Source organism: Poecilia reticulata, chromosome 23 (assembly GCF_904066995.2).
Source record: "Poecilia reticulata chromosome 23, P_reticulata-male-v2, whole genome shotgun sequence".
NCBI lineage: Eukaryota > Metazoa > Chordata > Actinopteri > Cyprinodontiformes > Poeciliidae > Poecilia > Poecilia reticulata.
Window position 1 is genome coordinate 971,102 of NC_088852.1, and position 16,894 is coordinate 987,995.

Here is a 16,894-nt window from a genome sequence, read left to right on the forward strand (position 1 = left end):
TTCAGCAGAGTGACATTTAAAGGAAACAGCAGACCTTCCTCCACTCCGCCTGTGTGAGGAATGAAACTCTTGAAACCTGCAGCCTGCTGCAGCTCGGCTTTAATTATGGGAGAATTAAAGTTAAAACTCATATTCATGTCAGCGGAGGTGGAGAAGATTAATTTGTGCGGCTCTAAAAATAGACGAAACATTTAACTTGTGAGGGAGGGATGAACGCATCGTTCTCATCGTTCCTGCAGCGTGGACGAGGATGTTGGCAATCATAAATGCCAGGTCATCTCGCTCCGCTTTATTTTAGAGTGTGTGTGTGTGTGTGTGTGTGTGTGTGTGTGTGTGTGTGTGTGTGTGTGTGTGTGTGTGTGTGTGTGTGTGTGTGTGTGTGTGTGGGCACAGAAACTGAAAAGCTGTTGCACGGCCTCATCGATTTCATGCCCTCTTCTCACATCTATTCACTACTCCTCTCGGCTCACCTCCTTCCTCCCGGTCCTCCTCCTTCTCTTTTGGTCCGTTGCCCGTGGCGATGGTTCACCTCGGCAACCGGCAGCTGAGCAGGAAGTGGGTGTGGGGTGGAGATGGGCTTTTGATCTCCACCAGCAGGTGGGGTTCGGGGGTCGATGGCGAGGGTTTTGTTCGCTGCGGGCCTTGAAAAGCGGAGGGAGTATGTTAAACATGGCGGCGATCAATGAGCTCCTTTGAGGCCGGAAGCCGAGTCTGAAAACACACGATCCAGAAGCTTTCACGCTCCAGCGCCGACACCTGGAGGAACCAGAGGAGGAGAGCTTTAGGTCAGCAGAGTGATGCTGGAATACCAGGAGGAATCATTCCAGAACAAGTAGAGACTCAAACACTCCGAGTTATTTGGATCAGCTGCAGAATAATGGAGATAAATGTATCAGTCAGGGGAAGGATCAACAAAATCCTCAGCTTACTGTCTAAACCAACAGTTTCTAGAGCCAGAGTGCTCCATGTTTTAGTTCCTTCCCTGAATCAAATGACGGTTCATCATCAGAACCTCAGCAGAACCTCCTGACCCGGTTCAGAGGCCTTTTTACCTGTGAAGTTTCATAGTGACACTGACGACAGATAATTAATATTCACCCAACCATAAGAACAATGAGGTTAAATTATGAGTGGTTTTGTTTCTGTGTTCAGACGGGATTTTTATTTTTTATCGCTTTAGTTTCCTCTGCGATGAACTTTGTGCATAAAGTTTAAAATCTTTTTGAATCTGCAGCATCTAGTCAGAGGTGTGAATTGCAATCGTTCAAATATGGAACATATTCCATTAACTCGACGTGGCCTAGTCAAAGCAAGAGCGACTGGAGAGGACCTGGACCAGCAGCAGCTTTCAGCCGTTCAGACTTTGTAGAGATGAGACAGAAAACTGTAGGGAGAAAACGCTGCGTCTCTGGCATGTTCCAGAACTTTTACATGTTTTTAGGTTTCTGTGTCTGTGGTGCTCATTTGGACAGACGGGGATTTGGACCCGGTCAGGTGGTTCTGCCCTGAACACGGGGACTTGGACCCGGTCAGGTGGTTCTGCCCTGAACACGTCGACTTGGACCCGGTCAGGTGGTTCTGCCCTGAACACGGGGACTTGGACCCGGTCAGGCGGTCCTGCCCTGAACACGGGGGGGACTTGGACCCGGTCAGGTGGTTCTGCCCTGAACACGGGGACTTGGACCCGGTCAGGCGGTTCTGCCCTGAACACGGGGACTTGGACCCGGTCAGGTGGTTCTGCCCTGAACACGGGGGGGACTTGGACCCGGTCAGGTGGTTCTGCCCTGAACACGGGGACTTGGACCCGGTCAGGTGGTTCTGCCCTGAACACGGGGGGGACTTGGACCCGGTCAGGTGGTTCTGCCCTGAACACGGGGACTTGGACCCGGTCAGTTGGTTCTGCCCTGAACACGGGGACTTGGACCCGGTCAGGTGGTTCTGCCCTGAACACGTCGACTTGGACCCGGTCAGGTGGTTCTGCCCTGAACACGGGGACTTGGACCCGGTCAGGCGGTCCTGCCCTGAACACGGGGACTTGGACCCGGTCAGGCGGTTCTGCCCTGAACACGTCGACTTGGACCCGGTCAGGTGGTTCTGCCCTGAACACGGGGACTTGGACCCGGTCAGGTGGTTCTGCCCTGAACACGGGGGGGACTTGGACCCGGTCAGGTGGTTCTGCCCTGAACACGTCGACTTGGACCCGGTCAGGTGGTTCTGCCCTGAACACGGGGGGGACTTGGACCCGGTCAGGTGGTTCTGCCCTGAACACGGGGGGGACTTGGACCCGGTCAGGTGGTTCTGCCCTGAACACGGGGGGGACTTGGACCCGGTCAGGTGGTTCTGCCCTGAACACGTCGACTTGGACCCGGTCAGTTGGTTCTGCCCTGAACACGTCGACTTGAACCCGGTCAGGTGGTTCTGCCCTGAACACGGGGACTTGGACCCGGTCAGTTGGTTCTGCCCTGAACACGGGGGGGACTTGGACCCGGTCAGGTGGTTCTGCCCTGAACACGGGGACTTGGACCCGGTCAGTTGGTTCTGCCCTGAACACGTCGACTTGGACCCGGTCAGGTGGTTCTGCCCTGAACACGTCGACTTGGACCCGGTCAGGTGGTTCTGCCCTGAACACGTCGACTTGGACCCGGTCAGTTGGTTCTGCCCTGAACACGGGGGGGACTTGGACCCGGTCAGGCGGTTCTGCCCTGAACACGTCGACTTGAACCCGGTCAGGTGGTTCTGCCCTGAACACGGGGACTTGGACCCGGTCAGGTGGTTCTGCCCTGAACACGGGGACTTGGACCCGGTCAGTTGGTTCTGCCCTGAACACGTCGACTTGGACCCGGTCAGGTGGTTCTGCCCTGAACACGGGGACTTGGACCCGGTCAGGCGGTTCTGCCCTGAACACGTCGACTTGGACCCGGTCAGGCGGTTCTGCCCTGAACACGTCGACTTGGACCCGGTCAGGTGGTTCTGCCCTGAACACGGGGGGGACTTGGACCCGGTCAGGCGGTTCTGCCCTGAACACGTCGACTTGAACCCGGTCAGGTGGTTCTGCCCTGAACACGGGGGGGACTTGGACCCGGTCAGGTGGTTCTGCCCTGAACACGTCGACTTGAACCCGGTCAGGCGGTTCTGCCCTGAACACGGGGACTTGGACCCGGTCAGGCGGTCCTGCCCTGAACACGGGGGGGACTTGGACCCGGTCAGGTGGTTCTGCCCTGAACACGGGGACTTGGACCCGGTCAGGCGGTTCTGCCCTGAACACGGGGACTTGGACCCGGTCAGGTGGTTCTGCCCTGAACACGGGGGGGACTTGGACCCGGTCAGGTGGTTCTGCCCTGAACACGGGGACTTCGACCCGGTCAGGCGGTTCTGCCCTGAACACGGGGACTTGGACCCGGTCAGGTGGTTCTGCCCTGAACACGGGGGGGACTTGGACCCGGTCAGGTGGTTCTGCCCTGAACACGGGGACTTGGACCCGGTCAGTTGGTTCTGCCCTGAACACGGGACTTGGACCCGGTCAGGTGGTTCTGCCCTGAACACGTCGACTTGGACCCGGTCAGGTGGTTCTGCCCTGAACACGGGGACTTGGACCCGGTCAGGCGGTCCTGCCCTGAACACGGGGACTTGGACCCGGTCAGGCGGTTCTGCCCTGAACACGTCGACTTGGACCCGGTCAGGCGGTTCTGCCCTGAACACGGGGACTTGGACCCGGTCAGGCGGTTCTGCCCTGAACACGTCGACTTGGACCCGGTCAGGTGGTTCTGCCCTGAACACGGGGACTTGGACCCGGTCAGTTGGTTCTGCCCTGAACACGGGGACTTGGACCCGGTCAGGCGGTCCTGCCCTGAACACGGGGACTTGGACCCGGTCAGGCGGTCCTGCCCTGAACACGGGGACTTGGACCCGGTCAGGTGGTTCTGCCATGAACACGGGGGGGACTTGGACCCGGCCAGGTGGTTCTGCCCTGAACACGTCGACTTGGACCCGGTCAGGTGGTTCTGCCCTGAACACGGGGGGGACTTGGACCCGGTCAGGTGGTTCTGCCCTGAACACGGGGGGGACTTGGACCCGGTCAGGTGGTTCTGCCCTGAACACGGGGGGGACTTGGACCCGGTCAGGTGGTTCTGCCCTGAACACGTCGACTTGGACCCGGTCAGTTGGTTCTGCCCTGAACACGTCGACTTGAACCCGGTCAGGTGGTTCTGCCCTGAACACGGGGACTTGGACCCGGTCAGTTGGTTCTGCCCTGAACACGGGGGGGACTTGGACCCGGTCAGGTGGTTCTGCCCTGAACACGGGGACTTGGACCCGGTCAGTTGGTTCTGCCCTGAACACGTCGACTTGGACCCGGTCAGGTGGTTCTGCCCTGAACACGTCGACTTGGACCCGGTCAGGTGGTTCTGCCCTGAACACGTCGACTTGGACCCGGTCAGTTGGTTCTGCCCTGAACACGGGGGGGACTTGGACCCGGTCAGGCGGTTCTGCCCTGAACACGTCGACTTGAACCCGGTCAGGTGGTTCTGCCTGAACACGGGACTTGGACCCGGTCAGGTGGTTCTGCCCTGAACACGGCGACTTGGACCCGGTCAGTTGGTTCTGCCCTGAACACGTCGACTTGGACCCGGTCAGGTGGTTCTGCCCTGAACACGGGGACTTGGACCCGGTCAGGCGGTTCTGCCCTGAACACGTCGACTTGGACCCGGTCAGGCGGTTCTGCCCTGAACACGTCGACTTGGACCCGGTCAGGTGGTTCTGCCCTGAACACGGGGGGGACTTGGACCCGGTCAGGCGGTTCTGCCCTGAACACGTCGACTTGAACCCGGTCAGGTGGTTCTGCCCTGAACACGGGGGGGACTTGGACCCGGTCAGGTGGTTCTGCCCTGAACACGTCGACTTGAACCCGGTCAGGCGGTTCTGCCCTGAACACGTCGACTTGGACCCGGTCAGGCGGTTCTGCCCTGAACACGTCGACTTGAACCCGGTCAGGTGGTTCTGCCCTGAACACGTCGACTTGGACCCGGTCAGGTGGTTCTGCCCTGAACACGTCGACTTGAACCCGGTCAGGTGGTTCTGCCCTGAACACGGGGGGGACTTGGACCCGGTCAGGTGGTTCTGCCCTGAACACGGGGACTTGGACCCGGTCAGGCGGTTCTGCCCTGAACACGGGGACTTGGACCCGGTCAGGCGGTTCTGCCCTGAACACGGGGACTTGGACCCGGTCAGGTGGTTCTGCCCTGAACACGGGGACTTGGACCCGGTCAGGTGGTTCTGCCCTGAACACGTCGACTTGGACCCGGTCAGGTGGTTCTGCCCTGAACACGTCGACTGGGTGTGGGCCCGGTCAAGTGGGTTCTGCCCTGAACACGTCGACTTGGACCCGGTCTGGTGGTTCTGCCCTGAACACGGGGGGGACTTGGACCCGGTCAGGTGGTTCTGCCCTGAACACGGGGGGGACTTGGACCCGGTCAGGTGGTTCTGCCCTAAACACGGGGACTTGGACCCGGTCAGGTGGTTCTGCCCTGAACACGGGGACTTGGACCCGGTCAGGTGGTTCTGCCCTGAACACGGGAACTTGGACCCGGTCAGTTGGTTCTGCCCTGAACACGTCGACTTGGACCCGGTCAGGTGGTTCTGCCCTGAACACGTCTTTGTGTCATGAGTGATTTGTTTTCTCAGTGTTTGGATCAGCGTGTCCAACCCGCTCAGCCCGGTCTGAACTCTCCCCGCCCCCTGGACCCCCTGCTGCTCTGTCATGCAGGCCTCGGCTTCAGTAATTCTCCGGTTCCAGGTTCTGAATTAGCAGCTGACTCGGTCCAGCCCGGCGCTCTGATGCCTCCCTAAGCTCTCCAGAGCAGGCGCTTTGCTCCCGGTCATATTTCCTGGGTTTCTCCACCTCAGCCACTGGTTTGGCGCCTGGTTTGCTGGCGTCGCCCCACCGGCTGACAGCGGCGCTCTGATGACCAGGATGTCTCCGCTACGTCCGTCTTTCCTTCAGCTTTGTTTCATCTTCTGTAAAATATCTGGGATTATCACGACTTGGGCCATAAACGGATCTCATTTGGCTCCTCTGTCAGTTAGCTGTCAGTCTGTAATACTTTGTTATTGGACCCGTCGTGTGTGTGTGTGTGTGTGTGTGTGTGTGTGTGTGTGTGTGTGTGTGTGTGTGTGTGTGTGTGTGTGTGTGTGTGTGTGTGTGTGGCGAAGCGGCCGACCCGGTTCTCTGTAACGCGGCTAAATTGGCCGGTTTATGTAAACAGTGTCCAGAGCTCCAGGGAAGCTTTGGAGGACAGAGCCGACGTTGTTAGACGAGCGGCGCTCTGTTCGCCTGACGCGCCGCGTTCAGGATAATGATGCGTTTGACAGAGAGCCGCCGAGTTTATTTGTTGATTGTGTGGCGGCGTGGCTGGATGGTGACGAGGCGAGCAGGAAGTCGGCGCCTGCAGCTTTGTAATGATGAGAAAACAGCAGAAAGGTCCCGCTTCGACTGTTTGATCATTTCCTCAACTTTCCATGTTGCTTCACTTTTCTCATCAGCTTCCAGAAAGTTTCCCGTAACGAGGCTGCAGAGGCTGCAGGCTTTTCTGATAATCATGCAGATTTTAGCAGGTAAACATCATCTGCAGTTTGCAACTTTATTATTTTTATTATTGGTAATCTGAAGTTAATATGGTGGCAGTTGGTGCCCTTAGATCTGCTGATGACCATAAAGAAACATCGACTTCAGTTCATCTGCTAACCATTTGTTGGGACCTTCTGGTTTTTATTTCATTTTCCAGCAGTTTTCTCCTCCTCAGGGCTGCTGGACGTTCATTCTGTCTTTTTCTGGTCTGAAACTTTTCCATGTCATGCCTGCTATGCTAGCTTAAGGAATAAAGTAACCGATGAACGTGACTGACACCCAATCAGAAAGATCTGCATGTCAAACCTTTCGCTAAGTTACTTCTACTTATATTTTATAATAATGATTACAAACACAAAGCATTTTCTAATTTAAAAAGAGATAAAAATCTATTATTACAAATATTTGAGGATTTTTTCAGCCTTCTGAGACGCCGACACTTTAAGAATCACTGAGTTAGAGTTCAGTTCGCTCAGCTGTGTTCTGCAGCATCGCTGACTGTTCAGCAGAAACCAGCTAACAGCGAGAATGGTGAGGTAAAACCATCAGGACCAGGCTGTTTTCCCTCCTGATGGTCCGGTCGACCCGGTTCTACTGGAACCAGAACTTCATCATCTGCTCCAGCTGCTCTTTGAACAGGAAACTGTGCTCAAGAAGATGGAGAGCAACTTCCTTCTTCACCAGATGGAAACAAGATGGAGGCGTCAGATTTTAGAGGTTGGAGGATTTCTCTCTTATGTCTTTGGCTGAAGACCAGGAGCCATTCTGCTGCTACCGCTAGGCTAGCACGTGTACCCAGAATGCTTTGCGCTGTAGTCCACTTCCTGCTTTTGGAGCGGTCCCTGGTCCACTTAGCGTTCACATATGAACTCAAACCAAACCAGAGTTCACTTATGCGTTCACACCTCCCTAAACGAACCAGAGTCGGGCATAAAGCGGACCGGAGTCAGGCATAAAGCGGACCGGAGTCAGGCATAAAGCGGACCGGAGTCGGGCCTTAAAGCGGACCGGAGTCAGGCATAAAGCGGACCGGAGTCGGGCCTTAAAGCGGACCGGAGTCAGGCATAAAGCGGACCGGAGTCAGGCCAAAGCGGACCGGAGTCAGGCATAAAGCGGACCGGAGTCGGGCATAAAGCGGACCGGAGTCGGGCATAAAGCAGACCGGAGTCGGGCCTTAAAGCGGACCGGAGTCGGGCTTTAAAGCGGACCAGAGTCGGACAAAAAGCGGACCGGAGTCGGGCCTTAAAGCGGACCGGAGTCAGGCATAAAGCGGACCGGAGTCGGGCCTTAAAGTGGACCGGAGTCGGGCCAAAGCGGACTGGAGTCGGGCATAAAGCGGACTGGTGTCGGGCATAAAGCGGACCGGAGTCGGGCATAAAGCGGACCGGAGTCGGGCATAAAGCGGACCGGAGTCAGGCATAAAGCGGACCGGAGTCAGGCATAAAGCGGACCGGAGTCGGGCCTTAAAGCGGACCGGAGTCAGGCATAAAGCGGACCGGAGTCGGGCCTTAAAGTGGACCGGAGTCAGGCATAAAGCGGACCGGAGTCGGGCATAAAGCGGACCGGAGTCGGGCCTTAAAGCGGACCGGAGTCAGGCATAAAGCGGACCGGAGTCAGGCATAAAGCGGACCGGAGTCGGGCCTTAAAGCGGACCGGAGTCAGGCATAAAGCGGACCGGAGTCGGGCATAAAGCGGACCGGAGTCGGGCATAAAGCGGACCGGAGTCAGGCATAAAGCGGACCGGAGTCAGGCATAAAGCGGACCGGAGTCGGGCCTTAAAGTGGACCGGAGTCAGGCATAAAGCGGACCGGAGTCGGGCATAAAGCGGACCGGAGTCGGGCATAAAGCGGACCGGAGTCGGGCATAAAGCGGACCGGAGTCAGGCATAAAGCGGACCGGAGTCAGGCATAAAGCGGACCGGAGTCGGGCCTTAAAGCGGACCGGAGTCAGGCATAAAGCGGACCGGAGTCGGGCCTTAAAGTGGACCGGAGTCAGGCATAAAGCGGACCGGAGTCGGGCATAAAGCGGACCGGAGTCAGGCATAAAGCGGACCGGAGTCGGGCCTTAAAGTGGACCGGAGTCAGGCATAAAGCGGACCGGAGTCGGGCATAAAGCGGACCGGAGTCGGGCCAAAGCGGACTGACTGTGGCTGCTGAATGAACCCTAAATGTTTCATAACTGAAACCTGCCGTCTGCCATAAACTTTTGTACTTAAAACCTGATGAAAACAGCAAATGCAGCGCTGATCTTCCCTCTGTATCTGTTTTCCAAAGTGACTCCAGTGGAGGAAACGTCCTGCTTGTTGCCTTCAGCTTTGACTTTGACAACGTTCCTCTGGCTCTGGCCGCCGCGCATCAGTCCCCCCCTCTGGTTAACGCTGCCGCCCTGGATATTACTGCATCACTTCCCAGGATCCCATTCCTCTTCATCATAAGCTTCATCTCCCAGATTAACTCACATGACATTTGGAGGATCCAACCATGAATATATTAGAATAAATCTCTCCTGAAGTGATTGTTTGTCTGTCCGTGGACCTGTGGTGCCCTGGCGCCCGGCGGGCCCCAGCTGCGCTCCACTCGCTCCCAGAAATGGAAACTTAGCAGTTTGTGAGGTAATTAAGGTGGAAACACCTGTTCCTGCTCACCTGAGCTGCAGCTGAAGACATCCATCCCATCATGTGGATCTTTCTGATCGCACCGATAGCTCTGCTTTGAAAAGCATTTTCATTTTTCCATTCCCTTTTCACCTGATATAGTTTGTGGTCAGATGGGAAAACGGAAACACATCCGTGTATATCGACCCGGGTCAGAGTGGGCGGGGCTTCAGAGGCTATTGTTATCTCCAGGTGTGTCCGTTCTGTTGCCTGTGATCTGCAGAAACATGGTGATTTCAGAAACACGCGTCTGGAAAACCGTTGACGAATAAACTGAAACAGGATGGGGCCGGAAACGGCTCCTGGTGGAACTCCCACTGCAAGAAGAGTCGGATGTTACTGAGGCGTCGCCTGTTTGTCTGGATGCTGGAAGGAGTTTTTACCTTTTTTCACTTTTGGACTGTTATAATGCATAACCATGGCAACAATGTGTTACTACTTGGAGCAGCTGATTAGCATCTCAAAAGCTCAAATAACCCCTGACCTTTGACCCCTCTCCCCAGAGGAGGTGAGAAGGAAGTGGTTCAAACCATCTCTTCCTTCATCATCGAAGGATGGCATCCCAGACTCCAGCGTCTTTCTGACCAGACAGATTTAAGGAGGAGCAGCAAAAGCAAAAGAGGCGGATTAGCAGCTGGTGGAGTCATCCAGGTCATGTTACTGTGGAATATCGTCTCTGCTGCTTGGACATGGAGCTGTTAGCATGTTAGCATGACACAGCTACAGTCTTCAGTCAGAGGCATGTTCAGATTCACTGCAGCACTGGCTGCTACTGGAAACTCTTTGAAGTTATGTTTTAAATGAACGATTTTTGTTCCTATCTGAATTAAATATTGTGATTATTAACAGATTCTGTCTGATTTATTTCTGTTAAACCCAAATATTTGTCCCTGCTTTCAATAAATCCACAATTTGTGGAAAAACTACATGTTTTTGAGTTATTTCAGAAAAATCCAACACTTGTAATAAACGTTAGGTTTGATGTAATATCGGCAACAGAAGCGTTCCTGGAGTCGGTCTGCATGTCTCGGCTGGATAAATGAAACAGCTCTTTGACTCCAAACAGCCTCGTTCTTCCTGCAGAGACCCGTATCTGCTGTATGAAAGGAGCCATTTTTCCCTCCGTCGACACACACACACACACACACACACACACACACACACACACACACACACAATCAATTACACCTGCAGAGGAAGTGCTCTACAAGCCATTTCACTTCACGTCAGAGAGCGGGCCTGATCACCTCCTACGCGCCGCCTTTCCCTTCAAACTTCACGTCGCTGGATGGAGTAACTGCAGGGCCTCTGCTATAAACACTGAGCCAAGTGTCGGAGCCACAGGTCTGCAGGAGTGTGTGTAACAAAGTGGAACAGTGTGAGTCTCCATGTTTGAGCAAGAACTCTGTCCTCCCTGTCCTTTCCAATCTCGCACACAGCAGTGCACCCGTCGTGGCGAAGGTTTACTCATCAACGTTCCCGTGGAGCCTCAATTTGAAGAGATGCTACATTAGTTCAGGAAGCTGAAGATATATGAGGAAATGAGTGCGGCCTGCTGTTGTTACACTTTGCTGTATGGAGCAATTTGTTTTAGTCACCGGCCTCATACTTGCAGGATTCTTTTCAAATTTATTACCAAAATTGTTCTGAGTCACAAACAGGACAGGTTTCTACTGGTTGAACTCATTGTTCCTGCACAGATGTAGAGCGGTGAAAATATTCAACTCCCTTATGAGTTTCTTCTGTTTCAGCTTTTTTTGGTCACATTTGAATCTTTCCAGACTGATAACTGAGAACGAGACTTTAAAATCTCTGGGGAGGAACGTTAACCCTCTCTGCTTTGCTTAATTTGAAGGTTTACAGCCAGTTAAAGGTAAATTATGCAGCATATTAACGTCCCTCCAGGATTTTACGAGTTTTATTTTCTACAGTCAAAATCACTGATTTCATGGAGCTACTTTCTTTCTAAATATTTGTAAGACATTTTGTAATATTTGCATTTATGTATGACAATAAATGTGACTTTGTTACAGTCCACTTTGATCTAAATCAGTGTTTCTCAACCTTTTTCGGCCCAGCGCCCCCCTAGCCTTTATCCAGGTCCCTCACCGCCCCCCACCAAAGAATTTGTAGGCTACTTTGCACTGACAATTATTTTATTATTAATGTTACTATCATTATTGTAGATGTTTTGAATCGGCGCACCGATTATGTTTTCCCGTACACCTCGCGCACCTTACGCTCCTTCACCTTACGCACATAACAGGGTAAATGTAGCGAGTTTTGCCCTAAACGTATCGGCGTCTGGAGGAGGGGGGTTGGGGGGGAGCGTATGTTTCTACGCTCCTTTGTGGGGTTGTGCCGATTTATGTTTTCGCATCTACCTGAATAATGTGTAGTTGCGCTCCTGCCCATGGCACTTCAACATTATTATTTTACCTTTTATCTGGAAATAGTGTCTGTTTATTCTTGCCATACAGTCCCTGTATTAATATGCTCGAAAGGTCTGCCATACAGTTTATTCCTCCGTATTTACTTTAGTTTCTTAGTTTATTCTTGCATTTTGTTCTTCATTCATTTCCATTTAGTTCCTTTGATTAGTTTATCCTCTCTTGGTTTATTGCTATGTCCACTTTAGTTTCTTTCCTGTTGCTACATTTATTTTATCGTTTATTGACCATCAGTAATCTTCACTCATCACCTGCTGCGCCGCCTAATCGTCATGTGTTTCACATCATGTGTTGATTTTTCACTGTTCAGCGTCGGATTCTCTGTTTTTATGCCATAATTCACATCTAGTTCGTCGCTCCGTTTTGCCGCTTCTCATGTTTCAGAGTTTAGCGCAATGTGCGCGGAGGTTGTTTTTTTTGTTTTTTTGTTTTTAACTCCCTAAGGTACAGGGCGGTCGGGAAACATATCGATGGTGAAAAGGCAGACCGACATAAAACAACGGAAACAATTTCTGCATTCTAATTATTGAAATTTAAAAGTGCTGTGTTGTTCCATCAAACCCGTTTCATACCGGACCACTTACAGCTCCGTGTTAACGCTATAAAATGAACGCTCTCTATTGTGGTATCACCATGGAGGGATTTCTTTATTTAAATTGGTTCATTTTTCAGAGGGATACAAAGTGAGGGTATCGTGATTTTAGTTATTACATGTTTAGCGATTTTCTGTTGTCCTTCCATGGTAGCGGGCAGCTTTCAAACGGACAATAAAACACTTTTTAATATAAGTTGCTGCTTTGACATGATCACAGAACTGCCAAAACATATGTACATAAATACCAGGCAAAGTGAATCACAGCAGCGTCATCAGCCGGTGTAACGCTGAACTGATGCGGAGCTGCGCCATGAAGCTACAAACACTGAATAGAAGAAGAGCTGCCATCGATACAGTTGCAGCCAAGCATGGTTTAATGTTACACAATACAGTTTTACCAAGTTGCTCAAAGTCTAAACTGGTATTGTTGTGGATTTAAGGTGTAAAGTTTACCTTTGACCAAACGCCCCCCAAAGGCATCCCAGCGCCCCCCTTTTGTAGAAATGTCCGCCAGCGCCCCCTGCCGTCCTCTGAACGCCCCCTGGGGGGCGGTACCGCCCACGTTGAGAACCGCTAATCTAGACTATAAATTCACATTAAATAAGGCCGAGGCGTCATACTGCCACCTACAGGTGGGATTTGGCATCAGCTGAATCCAAATGTTTGACTATTTTCGTGAAACATTTGCAATAAACTATCAATGGAGCATTTTGATTTTGTTCAGATATAATAAAAAACTGGAGGGAGTGATATTGAGTGGATTGAAGTGTGAACTTTAATTAATCCACCCTAAAGTGTCCTAATCAAAGCCCAAAATGAGCTAGCTAGAGCTCAGGTCAGGAATGAGTTTTCAGATAATATTCTTCAGATTTATCTGCGTTCATTAATTACTGCAGGTCTTCCTGAAGCATCAAAGCGGCCCAGACCATGATACCGTCACCACCTTGTTTCTGAAAAGCTGTTAGATGTTCAGATTAACGGGACCAGGGAATATTTCTCCAGATGTTTCTGGGTAACGTGAGACGGGTCTTTGTGTTCTTTTGGGTCAGCAGCACTGGTTCTGCTCAGTCTCTCTCTCTTATTGTTGAATCATGACCTCTGAAGGCTGTGACTAAAACAGAATTCATAAAATTAATTTTTCCTGTTTGGACAAGACAAATGGGAACATGTTTTAAATCTCAATAATTTAGTGGGATACTTAATATTTTCCAGTAAGGTAGCATCTAACCTAAATTAACTGAATTAAAAAAGTAGGTGCTGATAAATGTATCTAATTTTTTAATCTCCAGTCCAGCATGCAGGAGTTTCTGTAGCGATGTTGGATTCATTCCTTTCCGTTCCACCAGGGGGCTCTGTCGGGTATTTACAGTGATTTAAGGAACCCCGGAAGTGAGTAGAAGTAGTTTAATCCGCCTGCAGACCGAACAAAATACTTCGTACTTTCGCTCTGTAACATTTCCCAATGTGGTGAGTTGAATTTTAATTTTGTAAAATGTTGAGAAATGTGTTTTTGTCAGCCTACACATGGACCTTTTGGCAGATTAGCTTTAAGCTAACGGATATACCGGTGGTTTATGGGTTATTTCGTACAGTAGCAGCTAATTAGCACAATGCTAGCTCTGTATTGCGCAGCTTGCTTTAATGCTGATGTCTTATATAAACCATGTGCTTTATATTTTATTAGTTAAACCTTTGGGGATGATATGCTCACATGCTTCACTTCAAAGGTTTAAATCTGAGATTTAAGTTTGATTATTTAAATAATAAGCAACTTAGTTAGCAATAAATAACTGTCTTATGTTCTGTATCTGCAAAGTAGCTTTGCTGAAAGCACGTTAATACAGACATGTTTATTATGTTTTTTATTTTATTATTGTTTAACAAATAATATTAAGGTAGAAGGAAGAGTGCAACGTTAGTAGTGAGAATAAACAAACATGGGTTTAACTCATGTCTATTTGCCTTATTGCTATAATATAACAATAAGGCAAATAATGGGAATTGTTTTTCCAACTTTTCTCCTTTTTTACAACAGAAGAAAAGTAGATATACTGGCGGTTATTTGTTCATTGCATACACACATATTGAGGAATAATGAAGTTTAAATTGGTTAAGAAAAAATCAAACTAGGGAATAACGTGATATTTATCAAACCGTGACGCACGCTGCTGTTTTATTCAGTTTGTTTGTTATTGGACCAAATAAAATCTTCATCATTGGAGCGATTCTCAGCCATACGAGTCCCTCGCATTGACCCGACGCTCCTGACCTCCTGCCACGGCGTCTCCTCCTCCTCTGCATTTATTCAGCCTTCACTCTTCAAGCTGTCATTACCGTGGGATGCTTGATGCCTCTGCCCTTTCATATCGGCGCACAGGGAAGCGAAAGGAGCCGTCTCGGCATTGTGGGGGCTGAAGCCCCGAGCTGCAGCGCTGCGCCCGTAAAGACCCGGTGTGCTCCCTCCATCTGCCGCCTGCTCGGCCTCCGGAGGCCGGGTCCGGCCAAGCTGCCACCTGGCCAGTCATGGAAGGAAAGAGGCGAAGCAGCAGGAAAGTTTGTTCGCTCAGTCTGCTGAGCTGATGAGCTCTGATTCATGTCTGCGTGCTCTTCAGCGCGCCGTATTCTCTGAAGACTCGTTAATTTTAGTTGGAGTCATCATGGAGATGAGTGACTATTGGAGGAGGAATTACCTGTTCTGGTGCTTCAGCTCTCTGATCAGCTGCCCATTGCAGACATGAGGGGACTTCTGGCACCCAGCCTTCGTTCCTCCACTACGTTTTCTGTTTCTCTTGGAGTTGCTCCATCGTTAAGTGAATCCCAATAAGTTGTGCTGTAAGTTGATGGAATCACCTGACAGAGCAATGCATTGTTTCAGTAATTTAGTTCACAATTCATTCAACACAAAGTTACATGCTACTAATTACCATGGCTTAATGAAGAGTTTTTCCTTCCACTCAACTTTCCTTCATGCTTGGCTACAACTCTCTAACCAGCCAGCTTCTGTCTAGAAGTAACTAGAAGTAAATGTAAAGACAGTTTTCCTGCTTTGTGTCTTTAGCTCTTGATTAGCATAAAGCTGGTTCTGATCCGGTTCAGTGCAGCTGCATCGATTCTTCAGCTGAAGCGATTCATCTGGTTCTCTTGTTTCTGATGTTAGCAAAGCTGCAGGATCTGCCAGGATCAACAGCGCCACCTGCTGGAGCCAAAGAAATCACCAACTCATTTAATTACCTGTTTGATAGAAAGATCTGCTTTAAATCTGCAGAATTTAACTTTTATCATTATTTTTTTACGTATTTGCTGAACCTAAGCAGACAGATAATAAGAAAAACTCATGTCCTCTGCCTTCTCCCAATGCTATCAAGAAACAACCAATCAGAGCCAGGAGGAGGGGCTTAGCGCTGTCAATCATCCACCCTCTACTGCTCTGCTTCACTGACAGACGTCTCCATCCCGTCTGTCTTCTTCTGCTGCAGAATTATGACGCATGTCTCACGCCAGCGTTGGATAAAATGCGACATGATCGTTCAGACTGCAGACATTTGAAAACGATCGGTTCTGATTTAGTTCCACATCTGGAAGTGGAACAGATGTGACGTTTTTGGGGTGAAAAGATCAGAATTGGGTCGTTCAGCCTGCTGTGGAAACGTGAGATGTGGGTCGCATTAGCCTGCTGTGTGAAGGCGTGGAAGCCATAGATCGCAGCAGAAACCCGGTTCTTCAGTCCTGCAGCCGGTTCTGTGGTGACATAATAACCCAGATGAGCGGCGCCGTCAGCCTGAAGCAGACTGAGGAATGTTTGACTGGCAGGGAGTGATTGAAATGTGTCTGAATAGGAAGTGCTGCTGGCTGATGGCCGTACCTGTCACTGATCCATCACACCCATCGATCGGCCCTTAGTGAAGGAGCAGTCGGACGCTGGAGTCGCCGGCTTTGTCGCAGCGCATGCACGGACACGGCGCTCTTTGTGTGCCATTCATCCGTCCACCTGCATCGATCCTGCACTAAAACGTACGGCTGTTTATTCACATTCAGGCCACAGCAGCAGCTGCTGAGAGACTTATTGATTCCTGTTTGACTGCTGCCTGTGGGAGGGGCAGCGCCGGGGATTCTGGGTATTCTGGGCCGAACCGATCTGCTGCTGCTGTGGGCGGACGAACCGAAACAAGGAGGAGAATATTCCGTTCCCTACATAAGATTCCCACCGTTATTTAATCAAATGTTTATCTCAGCTCTGGGCTAAACTGTAAAATCTTTGTTTTGCAAAACTACTTTAAGGGTTTTTTGCTAGAGATGTACCGATCAGGTTTTTTCCTGCCGATACCAATCACCCATGAGGGCCGATCACCGATACCGATCACATAATTATTATTATTTATTTATCATAAACACTACCGGTTACATTATGTGGAAAAAGGAACCATGAATTCACCTTAATTTAGACAAAAACTTGTTTTTAATAACTTTTTTTTTTTCCAAGAAGAGAACTAAACAAAACAGGCATTGTGTAAATTGTACTGCTGTCAGTAAAACTATCTTTAACAGACTGATAACATATGGAGGCTCTGAAGAGG

At 50.7% G+C, this 16,894-nt stretch overlaps 1 protein-coding gene and 1 long non-coding RNA gene across 4 annotated transcripts in view; one reads left to right on the forward strand and one right to left on the reverse strand.

The window, feature by feature from the left end:
• Positions 1–292: 292 nt before the first annotated feature.
• LOC145550138 (uncharacterized) lies at positions 293–16,707 on the reverse strand. Its single transcript, XR_014085996.1, has 3 exons — positions 16,183–16,707; positions 15,011–16,058; positions 293–756 (listed from the first exon to the last, which is right to left on the reverse strand). It is a non-coding gene; the product is annotated as an uncharacterized LOC145550138 (long non-coding RNA).
• The window catches only part of LOC145550135 (uncharacterized), a 99,130-nt gene continuing 95,728 nt past the window's right edge, over positions 13,493–16,894 (forward strand). The window contains exon 1 of one of the 3 annotated variants that reach the window (XM_081603743.1): positions 13,493–13,787. The gene's annotated coding sequence lies outside the window, so the exon portion shown is untranslated. The remainder of the gene's footprint in view (positions 13,788–16,894) is intronic. The other 2 variants (XR_014085992.1, XR_014085993.1) reach the window with 2 other exon arrangements.